The following is a 16107-nucleotide window of genomic DNA, read 5'->3' on the forward strand; positions in this document are numbered from 1 at the left end:
TTTACAGGCACGTTCTTCTGCATGTCACCGCTGGACCTGCATCACAATTTCCCCCTCTCCGCCCCAACCCTACACCCATCACAATAAAATTTCCATTTCTCTAGCGCAGCATGGAAGCCCCATCTCAATACGTCCCACTGGAACCTCTTCTCCACGTCTGCTCCAACCATCTCAAACACCCCCCTCACTGTCCATCCCGGTTTTACTTCCCCCCTCTCCCCTCTCGCCACCCACAACTTAAATTTTACCAGACTCATCAGAAGAAGAGCCAGGAACCTTCCCCTCTTCTTCTCCAAACCATACCCCCATAACACCCCTTCCCTCCCCAAGCCCTCCAGTACCCCATATCTACCCCTCACCAATTTCCATACCCCTTGGGCAAAGCCACACTCCCAAAACACATGCTGCACTGTTTCCTCCCCTTTGCAGCCCACCCTTGCACAAAACCTATTTCTTGTTAATTTGTGCCGGTACAGCACCTCTCTGACCGGCAACCTCCCATACGCCACCAACCAGTTTAGGTATTTTAACCGATTATCCAGCCCCTTTGCCTGAACTTTTGCCCATACTCCCCTTCCCACCCCCAGACCTCCCTCTGGCCTCAGTTTCTCTACCAGCGCCTTGTAGAGGCTCCGATGGTCCCCCGCCAGCCCCCTATCTTCACATTCTTTGTTTCTCTTGGCCCACCGCACCACCCACAAGAGGTGTGCGGGGGCCCTCTCCGCCCTTGGGACCTTGTTGTCCCACGCTACCCAAGTCCTGAAACATCCCGAAACCCAAAAATAAACAAACAATTGAAATTTGTGCGTCCTCGGACCTGTCAGTGCCACCACCAAATTGCTGAAAAATAAAACATCAAAATTCAACGGGAGAAATGGCACGTCCCTCCCCCCTCCTCCACCTTCTGATACATTACCACCCTCGGTATGTACTCATATCCCCCCCAAATGAACCGAAAAACTGCTCTGACGAGGGCCCGCCGCAAGCGGAGAGGGATGATGTACACCCTCGCCAGATACACCAGCGAGGGCAGCACATCCGCCTTCAGTGCCAGAATCTTCCCACTGACGGACAGGCGCCTCTTCGTCCACAGCCCCAACTTCCTATACCCCCCAGCCAAACGGCTCTCCCAGTTCCTCCTCGCGTCCTCCATTGGATCTCCCCCAAACTCTACCCCTAACACTCTGAGCGGTCCATCACACACCTTCATCCCCCCCACACCATCCTTTCTATCCTGAAAAACCCCAAAATACTTTACCTGTGACTTGTCGACGTTCAGCAACGCCCCCGCTCCTTTTGCAAAATCCTCCACAATGTGAAGAGCCTCCCTAACCCCACCCTCAGCATCTATGAACAAAGTCATGTCATCTGCATATTGGGTGACTTTCACCTCTGCCCCTCGCCCACCCGGGATGGGAACCCCCCTGATCCTCCCACACCTCCTTATTGCTTCCGCCAGAGGCTCGATATAAAGCGCGTACAGAAGTGGGGAAAGCGGGCACCCCTGCCTTACCCCTCCCCTCTGCCTCACTACCTCCCCCAAATGCCCGTTAACCACCACCCTGCTCCCTACCCCTGTGTACATGATCCTTAACCATCTACTAAACCCAGCACCAAAAACACCCCGTGCTAAAACCCCAAACAAAAACCCGTGATGGACCCGGTCAAACGCCTTCTCCATATCCAGGTTCACCACAATCAAAGATAAGCCCCGCTCCCTCACCCATACCAGTGCATCCCTTATTAATTGCAGATTAAAAGTAGCAGCTCTCCCCTCTACTCCACAAGTCTGGTCTTCATTGACTAGGAAAGGCATAGCCAGCCTCAGCCTCCCTGCTAACGCCCTTGCTATCAGCTTGTAGTCGACCCCCAAGAGCGTGATTGGTCGCCAATTTTTCAGCAGCTGCTCTTCCCCCTTCTTAAATAGCAGTGTCACCACTCCCTCACGCATTGAGGGGGTGAGCTCCCCCTGCCCAAAGACCTCACTGACCACCTCAAGGAAAACGGGCCCCAAAAGCTCCCAGAAAGTAACATAAAATTCCTTGGGCAGCCCATCCCTCCCCGGCGCCTTCCCGTTTTGCATTCCCACGAGGGCCTGCTTCACCTCCTCCATACTAAACGGCAGTTCCAAGGCTGCTCTCACCCCTTCCGGCACCTGCTCCTCCACCAAACCAAAATACCTATCCCTTATCTGCACATCTACCACCCTCTCCCCAAATAGTTCCCTATAAAATTTAGTTGCCACCTCCACCATCCCTGCTGCATCTGTGTACACCCTCCCATCTACGTCCCTCAACCCCTCCATCACCCTTTTCACCCTGGCTGCCCTCACCTTTTGGAAAAAATAGGCGGAGCACTTCTCCCCTCCTTCTCCCTTTGCTCCCCCTGGCACTTGAACGCCAAGGTTTGCGCCTCCTCCTCAAAGAAGGCCCTCATCTTGGCCTTCAACCCCGCCTGGTTTTCTAACTCAAACTCTCTTCCCCTGTTCCATGCTATATACATCTTTTCTAGCTCCCTCTGTAACCTCCAAAAATGCCACCTCTCCCTCCGCCTCCTAGCCCTGCAGTAGCCCTGTGCTACCATCCTTGTTCTCCTCTTCACTTCCTCCCAACATTCTACCACTGTAGGGAAGAAAGGCTTTATTTTGAGCCACCCCAAAAATTCCCTTTTAAAAACCTTCCTAAAACCTTCCTCCTCCAGAATACTAGTATTTAGCTTCCACCACCCCCTCCCAAACACTGTCCCGTCCCACTCCAACTCCACTACCAACCCACTATGGTCCGAAAAAAAGAGTGGCACCACCTCCGCGGAAACCACCCGCTTCCCCCCCGGCACAAAAACAAAATCTATCCGGCTTTTCGCCCCCCTGCTATTTCCCCAAGTCAACCCCGGGTCCCCTGGGCAACACAGCCGAAATGCGTCCGTCAAAGAAAATTGGCTTATTAAATTTCTAAGATACTTTAACCCACTCATCACCTGCTTCAGGCGGCGGGTGGCTGCTTTAGCCAACACCTTATAGTCCACCGCCAGCAAGGTGAGAGGGCGCCAGTTTTTAAGTTTCGCCCTATCTCCCCCTTTAAACAATAGCACCAGCACCCCCTTCCTCATGGAGGCCGACAGCCCCCCCCTCCAGAAGAGCCTGAAACACCTCCAAGAGGTCAGGCCCTATGAGGTCCCAGAAGGCACCATAGAACTCCTTCAGGAGCCCATCGTGCCCCGGGGCCCGCCCGTCCCTCAATGAGTGCAATCGTTACCTCGCCCAGGCTGAGTCCTGCCTTCAAGGTCTGCACCTCCTCCTCCTAACCGGACTGCCACGCAGTCCAGGAGCGAATTTCTGCACCTCCGGGTCGCACTCTCTCCTGCTAAAAAGGTCAAAATAGAACCCCTCAGCAATTTCCAGCATCTCTGGGATGCCTGTTACCAGCCCCCCTTCCCCCCTCAGACCAGAAATGGTAGAGGCGTTTTTCCGCGCCCTAGCGGCCTGAAAGAAAAAGGAGGTGGGCTTCTCCCCCTCCTCCATCTCTCTCAGCCGTGCCTGGAAAGCCAAAGCCTTAGTCCTGTCCTCTAGAAGGCTCCTGACCCGCTCCTTCACCCCCTCATAGGCCTCCCACCTCACCACCCTTCCGTTGTTGAGCTGTGCGTGCAGGTACGCCAGCGTCTCGAGCCACCTTCTTATTCCAGCGCGTTCTCTCCGCCGCTGCCTGACGCTAAAACTGTGGCAGAACTGCCCAAAACGCACCTTGGCTGCCTCCCACCACTCTACCACCGTGGGGTAGAGGAGCCGCAGTGCCTGCACAGACCTGTAAAAATCTACAAAAGCAGCTCTAAAGGGATTAGAACTTAGTAACGTGACATTGAGCTTCCAAAACCCCGGCCCCCGCTTTGTACCATCCACCTGTACTGATACGCGCAGCATGTCATGGTCCGAAGCCCATGACGGCAGCAGCGTGCATGCTATACCCCCCAGTTCTTCCCCCACAAAAATGTAATCCAGGCGGCTCGCAGCTCCCCGGGAATTCCGCCAGGTGAAGCCAGGAGCTCCCGGATGTGCAGCCCGGTAGGCATCGACCAAAGAGAAATCCCTGACCAGCTCAGCCAGAGCCCTTGCCGAGTAGTCCATCCCAGCAGAGCCCGCACCCGCCCCATCCAGAGACACATTGAAATCCCCCCCCAAAGACAATCAGTCTGGAGGTGGTCAGGCAGGCCGTGAGCTCCTTGAACACCTCCAGCCTCCGCCCACTTTGCGTGGGCCCATACACATTCAAGACGCGGAGTCTGACCGAGTGGTAATTTATGTCTGCTTACATCACCCTGCCCGCGATGACCGACACAGCCTCCTGTACCTCAAAACTGTGACCCCTGAACAAAATTCCCATCCCATCTGCGTGGACGTTCCCTACTGACCATAAAGATGAACAGAAACAGGACTGGAAACCAGATCCGGACTGGAACCCGGACACAGAACCGGACCGGAAATAGGACCCGGGCCCGCGACCAGAACCGAAGCAGAAAACTGGGGAGCAGCAAGACCCAGATCAGGAACAGGCGCCAGACCGGAAATCGAATCTGGAACAGGAGCCGAAGCCAGATCCGGACATGGAGCCGGAGCTCCAGTTGTAGTCGGAGCCGGAGCCAGAGCCGGATCCGAACCTGGAGCCAGAGCCAAGCCAGAAGATAAAACCAACCCCGGAGCCGGGTCCAGAGCCGGACCAGAAGCCGCAGCCGGATCCAGAGCGGAAGCCAGGCCAGGAGCCGGAGCCAGACCCGGGCCCGGAGGCGGATCCGAAACAGGAGCCCGGCCGGTCCAGGAGTTCCAGCCGACCCAGCACTCTGCGCCACAGGAGCAACAGCGCCTCCTCTCACCTGACTCCGCACACCTGTGAAGCCTTCCCAATCAGTCTGGAACTTAGCTGCATACGAGGCCTTTCTCTCCGGGCAGGCCCGGAACAAATGCTCTGTACTACCACAGAGTGTGCAAGACTTGGGTGCAGTACAATTCTTGGTCTCGTGTTCCCCTGAAAGGCAGTGTCTGCACCTCACTGTAGTGCAGACTTCTTTCAGGTGTCCATACGACCCACACCTGCGACAGTAAATTGGCTGGCCAGGATACCAGAGGTACCCTCGGTCAGGCCCGATAGCAAAGGCCCCTGGAGGGAGAGCATAGCCTCTAGCGCTCAGAGGATCCTGTTTAAAACGCACCATATAGCGTCTCTTACCTGTCCAGAAGCCGTAGCGGTCCTTAACTTTCAACCCATCTGTCACATCCGCTCAGTATTTCTGCAAAAAACTCAAAATATCCTCTTCCCTCACAAACGGGTTGTAGAGATGGATTGTAAGAGGTCTTAGCGCTTTTGCGTAGAGAAGCTCCACCCGGATTCCTTCCAACTGCTTGGCATTCTTGACGCTGACAAGGTGATTATATAAATTGAGACATGCTGCTTTGGAATAAAAAGTTAAATCATAAAAGCCCCGTGAAGAAAAATCCTGCAAACAAAAAACCGTGCTAACATCAATTTTCAAAAGCCCTTTCAGTACATCTTTGACAAAAAAATCCAAACCATAATCCTTCTTCCGTTCTGATCCATCCTCCGCAACGAAACGAACCGTATTCTTCAGCCGCACCCGGTGGGTCGGCACAGCACCCTCTGGTGTCATCATCTTCGTTCTCTTTTGGTTATAGTCAAAAGGCCGAGAAGCGATGGCCTGAAAATTGGCCACAGCTGGCCGCCGCCGCCCAGGGGGCCGGGAATCCGATCGCGAGGTCCGGCCGGACCCAGTCCCCGCTCGCCATTGGTCCGGGGCCCCCTCAACGCTTCCCCCGGAACCTCTGGCCGTCACCTCAGCTCCACCCACAAAGCCCCACGTCCCCTGCCACGGTAGCTACCTACCTGCTAAAGGCTCTGTGGCAAACACGCCTGCCACAGGCCACCGAAGTGGCTTTTCTCCAGCACAGAGACACAGGGAGAAGATGTTAAAACAGTCCACATTTATTCCACGAGGGTTTGGCAAGATGGTATAGCCAAATGAGCCGATGTTAAACCCTGTCATGACAGAGAGCTCCCTGGTGTGGGTGGGGATGGCAGATTTAACCTGTGCGCACTGATTACCTCACTACGCACAGGTGCAGCCACTCCTGTTCCTGGGTCCAATTAGCCTGGCCAATTATCTAATTCTTCACCAATTATCCAATTGGCCAGGTCTAATTAGCTTGACCCAGGGCAGGTGTGGCTGCTTAACCCAGCCATCCCCACACCACATACCCCCAACGCCAAACTGAGGCCAGGGAAAAGCACTGGCCGAAGCCTACCCCCACCCCCCACCCCCCACCCCCACCCTGCACTCCCAACAACGCAAAAGACAACAAATAAAAAATAAACTCTAAACACGCTACAAAAATAAAAAATAAAAAAAAAAGTCAGGGTGGGTGGCCCCGGAACAGTCCAGTACATGCGGTGACCCTCCTTCGGACGACAAGGCAGCCCTTCTTCCTCCTCCCTCCTGGAGCACGGGAAGTCCTGGGCTGCTCTGCTGGCTGGTGTGGGCGTCACCGGCTTGGGCTGTTCCAGGGGCTGTGGTGGGGTGGCTGGGCTGGTGGGCTGGTGGACTGGCCTTGTGGTGCTGGGGATCAGGAACCCTCGTGGCTGTGGTGGCCGCCAGTCGGCTCTGCTGGCGGGCGGCTGCAGGCTTATCCCCTCATGGGCTCCGGGCAAACCAACCAGGCCAAAACAAAGAACTAAAAACGACCAAACGGACGAGAAAGGAAGCAAAACGGCGCAGCCACCGCTCGTGCGCCGCCCGTGGCTGACCCGCCTTCCCGGCCAAGTCCAGCTCACGGCGCGACCACCTCTCGTGCACCGCCCGTCGCTGACCTGCCTCCTCGGCCAGGTGCAGCTCCTCAGCATCCCAGCTGAGGATTGCCTCCTTCCCCTCCCTGGTCATCTTCCGCTCCCCATTTTTGGCCCGGAGGATCCGCCCGAAGCCCTGTCGGGAACACCTCAGCCGCCCCTCCTCCAGTGTGCTTCCTGGCTGGCCCTCCTGTGCCTCTTTGCTGTGCCGGAGGAGCCCCACGTTGGGCGCCACTGTGGCAAACACGCCTGCCACAGGCCACCGAAGTGGCTTTTCTTTGGGGCCCTCCAGCACAGAGACACAGGGAGAAGATGTTAAAACAGTCCACATTTATTCCACGAGGGTTTGGCAAGATGGTATAGCCAAATGAGCCGATGTTAAACCCTGTCATGACAGAGAGCTCCCTGGTGTGGGTGGGGATGGCAGATTTAACCTGTGCGCAGTGATTACCTCACTGCGCACAGGTGCAGCCACTGCTGTTCCTGGGTCCAATTAGCCTGGCCAATTATCTAATTCTTCACCAATTATCCAATTGGCCAGGTCTAATTAGCTTGACCCAGGGCAGGTGTGGCTGCTTAACCCAGCCATCCCCACACCACAGGCTCTTATCGCTGTTTAATTGCACGAGCACTCGCAGAACAGCTATATAATTACCTAGCTAAGCAAGCAAGGAGGCAGTCCATACTCTATAACACATGTACCTGACAAGTCACAAACCAGGGACACATGGCCACAAGTCATCAACAAGCTCTCTTAAGACCAGAAAAGTCGCCCCGTCCGGCGGACGGAGCATCCAAAAATAGCACAAACTCAGGAGTGTTCCTCTCCACGGAAATCTTTAGTAAAAGGCGAAAGATTTGTGCGTGATGAAGAGAAACCCGAGCACACGTGGCCTCTCGCCGTCACCAGCCGCCGTAGGCCCTCCCGGCCCGGAGTCGCAGGCCCGGAGTTGTCCGCCGGCGCCCCCGCGCGTTATCCGCGGAAGAGGGAGAGGAGACGCTATAACCGCCCAACTGGCAGAGGGCGCAAGCGAGCCACGGACCGCTGCAAACCGGCTCGCTAGCTGACTTATTTAACCAACTTCACTTACCCAGCTAGCTGACGAAGAAAGAAAGAAAGATAGAAAGATAGAAAGAAAGACACACACACGATAAAACGATTTCTTTGATTTAAAAAAAAAAAAAAAAACCCCACAAGGACTCGGTTGCTTGTCTACTCCACGAAGACGAAGAAGCAGAAGCAGAAGCAGAAGCAATACCGGGTCGATGCGTGGAGCGGACGGAGCAAGCTCCTTCTCCGACTCCCAGTCTCAAAAATCCGTTTAATATGTAGTCCCCAGATAGGGGATGTATCAGATGTTAAACTGATAAGAACAGATTTTTTTTTTTTTTTGAAAAACTTTTATTCACACATTACACACCCATTTTCCCTTCCAACCCACAAGTCCAAGTCCAGATCTCCCATAATAGCCCCCCCCCCCCGCCCCCCGTCCCCTGCTTTTTGAACTCCAAACGACAAACCCCCAAAACCCACCCAACACAATTCAGTACCTCTATACAGGCTCAAAACACATTCCCCACAAAACACCCCCTCCAAAGACACCTTGCCCCAAATCCTCATTATTAGAGCCCCCCCCCACCATTTTCACTCTCCCCCCACTCCATTTTACAACCACTAAGCCATCCCTCCATCTCCCCTTCCCCCTGAAACAAAAACATTTCCCAAACACGTCCCCCAAACCCTGAAACACCCCCTCTATAGTAACCTCAAATTAAACCTTTCCACCGCTCTCTTGCGGCGTTAAACCCCCACCGCAGCACTTCCCCCTGGAAACGCCGCTCCACCTCCGCCTTCACCATCTCCACCACCCCTCTCCCTGTCCAACCTTGCCTCACTGCTCCCCTCTCTCCTCTAGCCACCCACAATTTGTGCTTCACAACACTAAGGAGCAACAGTGTCAAGAAGCCCTCCCTTCCCCCCTTCCTCTCCAGGCCGTCGCCATAGAGCACCATCTCCTGGCGCAGCTCCCTCAAAACCCCATACCTACCCTTCACCCCAGCCCACACCTCCTGTGCGAATCCGCACCCCCAAAACACGTGCCTCACCGTTTCCTCCTCCCCACACCCCCGCCTTGGACAGTACCTGTTACTTGTTAACTTGTGCCGGTACAGGGTATCCCGCACCGGCAACCGTCCATGCGTCACTAGCCAGTTCAGGTCCTTCAGCCTGTTTTCTAGGCCTTTTTTCTGCACGGCCACCCATCCTTCCCTTCCCACTCCCACCCCCAAACCCCCCTCCGGCCTCATCTTGTCCCTCAGCACCTTATACAAGCGCCAATGATCCATTGCCAGCTCCCTATTCCCCCACACCTCCTTCCTCTTTGCCCACCTCACCATATACAGAAACTGCGCCGGAGCCACCCCCGCCCTTGGGACCCTATTGTCCCACTCCACCAGGGAACGGAAGTACCCTGACATTCAGAACCGAACAAAGAGCTGAAACTTGTGCACCCTCTCCCCCATGAGAGCCAGACACATATTGCAATAAAACATAACATCAAACTTCAACGGGAAGCATGGAACATCCCTACCCCCCTCCTCCACTGCCTGATACATACTCACCCGTTGGATATATTCATACCCCACCCACAGGAACCGGAACACTGTCCTGGTCAACACCCTGCGCATGCGCAGGGGCATGATAAACACCCTAGCCAAATAGGTCAGGGACGGCAAGATGTCCGCCTTCAGGGCCATAACCTTACCACTTAAGGTAAGGCGCCTCCCCGACCACAGACCTAATCTCTTCTCCACCCCTGCCAACCTCCTCCCCCAATTTCTCTCTGCATCCTCGACCGTGTCCCCCCCGAAATCTACTCCTAATATCCTGAGCGGACCCTTTGAAACTCCCAGCCCACCCAGGGCATCCACCCTGGCCCTCCACGTACCAAAAAATTTCATCTGGGACTTTGCCCGATTTAGTCGAGCCCCCGACCCCCTCCCAAACTCCTCAACCAACCCCAAAGCCACCTCCAGACCCCTCTCTGTCCTTAAAAACAGGGTCATGTCATCTGCATAGAGGGACACTTTGAGAGCTTCCCTTCCTCCCCCTGGGATTGAGATCCCCCTGATCTTCCCCTCCCGTCTAATCGCCTCCCCCAGTGGCTCCACATATAGCGCGTACAGGAGGGGTGACAGTGGGCACCCCTGCCTGACCCCCCCCTCCTGCCTCAAAAAACCCCCCAAGTACCCGTTTATCATCACCCTACTTCCCACACCGCTGTACATTAGCCCTAACCACTTTAAAAAACCCCCACCAAACCCGCACCGAGCCAAAACGCTAAACAAAAACCAGTGATTCACCCTATCAAAAGCTTTCTCCATATCCAGGCTAGCCACCACCAGAGGCAAGCCCCGATCCCCCACCCAAAACAAAACATCCCGTACCAGCTGTAGATTAAAAATCGTTGACCTCCCCTCCACTCCGCACGTCTGGTCCTCCCTCACAAGGTGAGGCATAGCCAGACCCAGTCGCGCTGCCAAAGCTCTTGCCAGCAGCTTGTAATCAACGCACAGAAGGGTGATGGGACGCCAGTTGCGGAGATCCCCCGGATCTCCCTTTTTATGCAACAGGGTCACCACCCCCTCCCTCATTGACGGTGCTAGCTCCCCCTGCCGAAACACCTCCTGCACCACCTCTAGCAGGTCATCCCCCAGCACGTCCCAGAACTCAGCATAGAACTCCTTCGGGAGACCATCCAACCCCGGCACCTTACCTTCCTTCATGCCCCCAAGCGCACCTCGGAGCTCCACCTTACTAATGGGGAGCTCCAGGGCTGCCCGCACCCCCTCTGGCACCCCCTCTGCCACCATACCTAGGAAACGCGCGCTCGCCTCACCATCCACAGGCTGTTCTTTAAAGAGTTCCGCATAAAAGTCAGAAGCTACGGCCACCATCTCCTCTGCCTTCGTCCGTACCCTCCCGTCCCTTCCCCTCAACCCGCTCACCAACTTTTTCACCTGTGCCACCCTCACCGTCTGAAAGAAATATGAACATTTCTCATCCACCTCATGCTTTTGTGCCCTACACTTAAAAGAATACACCCGTGCCCGCTCCTCAAACCACCCCTTCAACTCCTCCTTCAGGTACACCCATCGCTGTTCATCAAAACCCCCCCTAGTTCCAATGTACATAGACCGCTTCCAACTGCCCCTGTAGCTGCCTATATCTCCTCACCTCCCTCCTCCTCTTCCCCCTGCAATATTCCCTTGCCAAATCCTTCACCCTTACCTTGAACCCCTCCCACCACTCTACAACTGTAGAAAAGAAGGGCTTCAGGCAGGCCCACCCTCTATACAGGGCCCGGAAGCGTTCTTGAAATGCGCTTTCCTTCACAATCTGGGACATTCAACCTCCAAAACCCCCTCCCAAACCTGGACACATCCACATCCAACCCCACAACCACCCCACAGTGATCAGAAAAAAATAAAGGAACAGTATCTACCGATTTCACCTCCTGCTCCCCCCAATGAAAACTATATCCAACCTGCTCCGGGCTCCCCTTGAGTTTCCCCAGGTGAAGCTTGGCTCCACCGGGTGCAACACCCTAAACGCATCCACCAACCCAAACTTTTTCACCAACCCCCTTAAAGCAGCTAACGTAGAATCACCTCCCTCAAACAAAACATTAAAATCCTCCCCAAAAATAACACATCGGTTCGTGGACAAGATGACATGGAAACCCAAAAACAACTCCCTTCTTACTGGCAGCGTTGGCGCGTACACATTTATTCGGCGCCACTTAACCCCCCTCCAGTCGACATCCACCACCAAAACCCTCCCCTGCACAAAGGAAAAAACCCCCACCACAACAAAGTCCTTTAACCCAAACAAAATCCCAACCCCAGAAGAGTGGGCTCCCCCCACACTCCAAAAAGAAAGCCCCAAACCCCACTCCCCTGAAAAAACCCTACAATCCTCCTCGGACCTTAGGTGCACCTCCTGGAGAAAGTACACTACGCACTTCCTAAGTGCCAAAAACTGTAACACACCCCCCCTCTTCACCTTCCCCCCCAAACCCCGCACGTTACAGGTCATCACAGAAAAATCTGCCATCACAAAACAGACCCCCCCAAACTCTCCCCCATCACCCCCTCCCCTAAATAGGGCAACTCATTCTGAGAGCCTGGTGAAAAACCTCCCCCATCATAAACCGTCTCCATCATGGGCAACGGTGGGTCCCACTCCAGGCTCTCCCCACTCCCCACACCCATAGAACTTTCTGAATTTGCTGGAGAAAGACCCCCAGCCCCATTTACCTTCACCTTCTTACTCGGCAGAAAGATATCGGAGATGTTCCCCAGTTCCAGCGGGTCCTCCTCCTCCACCGCCAGGGCCCAGTCCGCCACAAGGCCTCGCTTTTGTGCTGCCTGCCCCTGCGGAGTCCGTCCAGCCTCCACCGCCAGAGCCGTCACCAAACTCACCTCCGCCGCAGACCCACCGCTCACCGGTTCAGCCACCACCTCCCCCGTCACCTCCACAGGACGGCCCGACTCTGGACCCTCCGCAGCCTTGCCCTCCTCCTGCACTGTGATACGGCCGGAGGCGCCGGCTCCCCAACCTGGGGAGGAACCCGGACCGGATCGGATCCGGACCCCACTTCCTCCAGCCGACTCCCCCACCGCTCCACTTTCACGACCAGGGGGCTTCCTTCCTCCCTGAACCACTTCCGCAAAAGACCGGTGCCGTTCCGGGCACTTCAGGAACAGGTGATCCTTCCCTCCACACAGGTGGCAGACCTTATCATTAGTGCAGTCTCTTGCCACATAGCCCTTCTCCCCGCACACACTACAAACAATTTCGTTTGCGCAATCCTTGGCCATGTGGCCGTAACAGAAGCACTTTCGACAGTATGCAGGAAGCCCTGCATACGTGAGGTACCCTTTGTCTTGCCCGATCATGAACATTGCCGGCAGGTGCTTTACTCCCCCAATTTCTGCTGAATCCCTCTGAAGCCTCACCAAATATTGCTGCTTTTCATTCCAAACGCCAAATGCATTTTTCAGCTTGACCTCTGTCTTCAGCAAGGTACAACGGCTCCTTAAAAAACACTCCACATCCAAAGTCGATACAAACGGATTGTACATCATAACCGTGACAATCTTCACATCAAACGAAAAAAGGGGCTCCAATAAAATCCCCGTCAGTGCCTCGTGAGGCCCCATCGCCTTAAACTTTCCAAAAACCTCCAAACACAGGCTCTCACTGTCCAAAGTAACATCAAAAAAACCCTTGGCCTGGTAATCTTGCAAACAGTACATCCTTGAAGTCCCCACCTGGAACAGCTCTCTGAACAAAACTACCACCACATACCTCAAATCCACCTCTTGGCTGCGTGCCGATGCGACGACGACCCTCAGTGTATTTCGCCGACGCACCCCACCAGTCGAAAATTCTGGCGCCGGGCCCTCCATTCTGCCCACCTAGCGCATGCGCACAACTATCCCTCTTTTCGCAATCAAAACCCTTTCACTTGATCTTAGCCAAAAGGCCGAGAAGCGATGGCCTGAAAATTGGCCACAGCTGGCCGCCGCCGCCCAGGGGGCCGGGAATCCGATCGCGGGGTCCAGCCGGACCCAGTCCCCACTGCGCCATTGGTCCGGGGCCCCCTTGACGCTTCCCCCGAGACCTCTGGCCGTCACCTCAGCTCCACCCACAAAGCCCCACGTCCCCTGCCACGGTAGCTACCTACATGCTAAAGGCTCTTATCGCTGTTTAATTGCACGAGCACTCGCAGAACAGCTATGTAATTACCTAGCTATGCAAGCAAGGAGGCAGTCCATACTCTATAACACATCTACCTGACAAGTCACAAACCAAGGACACATGGCAACAAGTCATCAACAAGCTCTCTTAAGAACAGAAAAGTCGCACCGTCCGGCGGACAGAGCATCCAAAAATAGCACAAACTCAGGAGTGTCCCTCTCCACGGAAATCTTTAGTAAAAGGCGAAAGATTTGTGCGTGATGAAGAGAAACCCGAGCACACGTGGCCTCTCGCCGTCACCAGCCACCGTAGGCCCTCCCGGCCCGGAGCCGCAGGTGTTGTACCCCTGAAAAATGGGAGAAGGATCACAATTGCAACTTAAGCAGTGTTTCCTCATCAGTGGCTTTATCTGGAATTCTTTTCAACAATAAACATTTACATTTGCCAATAAATTAAAGTTCCACAGAACATGTGGGCTACATCATGTCACAATCTACCTTCCATTCAGCGTTCCTTTTTTTCACAAGTGCATATAAGCAATGACTCAAATAATAACAACCGTTATCTTTTAAATTACAGGCTACTATTACTGGTAGATAACATCACTATAGTTAAAATAATTCTCCACTATCAATTTCAATTTGGCACCTGTTTTAAATTGAGTCATCTAACAGAGTCTGCTATTTTACATTCCATTTCAGTTTCATTCAATTAATTCTCTAATTTATTCTTTGATTTCATTCCTTCACACTTTTCCTTTCATATGACCTTGATTACAAGTTCAGGGTTCATACACTTTTTCACCAATGATTTTCAATGACTTTTCCATGACTTCTCCACAACCTTTAACTGAATTTCCATGACCAAAACAAATGACTTTATCTCAGTGGGACGATTTAAAATTATTTATTGTAACAGCTCCAACTACCCTGTACCCTCCAACAGACCCTGAATGGTCTTGATATCTGGGTAGAGGAGCACAAAATGAAACTCAACCCAAAGAAATGTAAAGTTTTACATGTCACCCACATGAGGCATCCACCCGCCCTGCCGACTCTCTCCATTGACCAGAACATTCTGGAAGTCTGTGACACTGTCAAGGTCCTGGGGGTCACCATCCAGAGTAATTTGCATTGGGACAGTCAGGTGGACCACATGCTGACCTCAGCGAACAGGAAGCTTTTTGCTCTGTGTCGCCTGAAGAAATTTGGTGTCCGAGACCCAGAACTGGTTTCCATCTACACAGGCTACGTACGCCCGGTGCTGGAGTATGCAGCCCCCATCTGGCACAGTTCCCTCACTACAGACCAGGCTAAAAGGCTGGAAAGCACGCAGAAACGGGCTTGTAAAATCATACTTGGCCAGAGGTACTCAGGGTACCCAGAGGCTCTCTGCACTCTCGGATTGTGCAATCTATCAGAGAGACGCACTCAACTGTGTCTTGGCTTTGCCAGAAAGCTGCTAAAGTCCAACTTCAGTGACTGGCTACCCCCCCTCAGGGAGGAGCTCACAGGTCGTCAGGCAAGGAATTCAAACCAACTGGCCATCCCAAGATGTCGAACTGAGAGATACAGGAGATCACCAATCCCCTATATGTGCAGACTCCTAAATGACAGCGGATTTTAAATTTAAATTTGGGATACGAGACTGGATCTCAGCTTAGATAATTGCAATATTTTTAAAAAAAATTTCTACTTAGTATTGATGTTTTATTGTAACAGCAAAATAATTCAGTGTTTTTAATGACAACTGTCTTTATGAACTTGTAATAATGCTGAAAGGTCAATAAATAAATAAATAACACTAAGTAAAATTAGGTCTGCATCTGAAACATATGGTGCCTCTCTAAAACAATTAAACACCAGACAGACACACTTAAGCCGCGTTTCCACCAAAATTACCCGGAACTTTCAGTCCCAGGAACTACTTTACCAGGAACTAAAAGCCAATGGTTCCTTCAGCCAATGGTTGTTTGCGTTTCCACCGGGGTCTAAAGTACCGCGAAGATTAGGCAAATTAGCCCACTGACGTTATTGTCGGTCCATCTGTCATATGATTTCTTCTGTAACCCCATACTACCACCGAAGTAGCCTACATTATTTTCTAATAACCGGGACAGCCCGGAGGGGTTTATTCCACTTATATAGGCTACAACGGGTTACCAACAATGACTATATATGGTTACTTTTGTATTTATTGATTTTCATATATCCTCTCAAACACATTCATTAACAGCAGAAAACATGCACACGTTGTAAACAATTTGCTGTTGTATTACTTTCTCGTCGTCAATTCCATATAGGCTAATCGCAAAATGACAAGAATAGAACGAAAACTCTTGCGTGAAAATGTAAATTAGTAGTGGTACAGCCACCGTTTGCTTTCCTTCGAAGTTACTGCTAGCCGAGCAGCGAAGTGTGCCCTCCAGATGCGAACCATGCACCATAAATGAGTCCATAGTCTTCCTGGTCTTTTCGTGGAATTGAAAAATGAGTA

At 53.1% G+C, this 16107-nt stretch overlaps 2 non-coding genes and 1 pseudogene across 2 annotated transcripts; all 3 read right to left on the reverse strand.

The window, feature by feature from the left end:
* Nucleotides 1-7615: 7615 nt before the first annotated feature.
* LOC135246914 (U5 spliceosomal RNA) lies at nt 7616-7732 on the reverse strand. The gene has a single exon (XR_010328021.1). It is a non-coding gene; the product is annotated as a U5 spliceosomal RNA (small nuclear RNA).
* A 337-nt stretch (nt 7733-8069) lies between these two features.
* On the reverse strand, nt 8070-8248 carry LOC135246909 (U2 spliceosomal RNA; annotated as a pseudogene).
* A 5531-nt stretch (nt 8249-13779) lies between these two features.
* On the reverse strand, nt 13780-13891 carry LOC135246915 (U5 spliceosomal RNA). The gene has a single exon (XR_010328022.1). It is a non-coding gene; the product is annotated as a U5 spliceosomal RNA (small nuclear RNA).
* Between the last annotated feature and the right edge of the window lie 2216 nt (nt 13892-16107).

The sequence above is a fragment of the Anguilla rostrata genome, unplaced genomic scaffold (genome assembly GCF_018555375.3).
Source record: "Anguilla rostrata isolate EN2019 unplaced genomic scaffold, ASM1855537v3 scaf0967, whole genome shotgun sequence".
NCBI classification, from domain to species: Eukaryota; Metazoa; Chordata; class Actinopteri; order Anguilliformes; family Anguillidae; genus Anguilla; species Anguilla rostrata.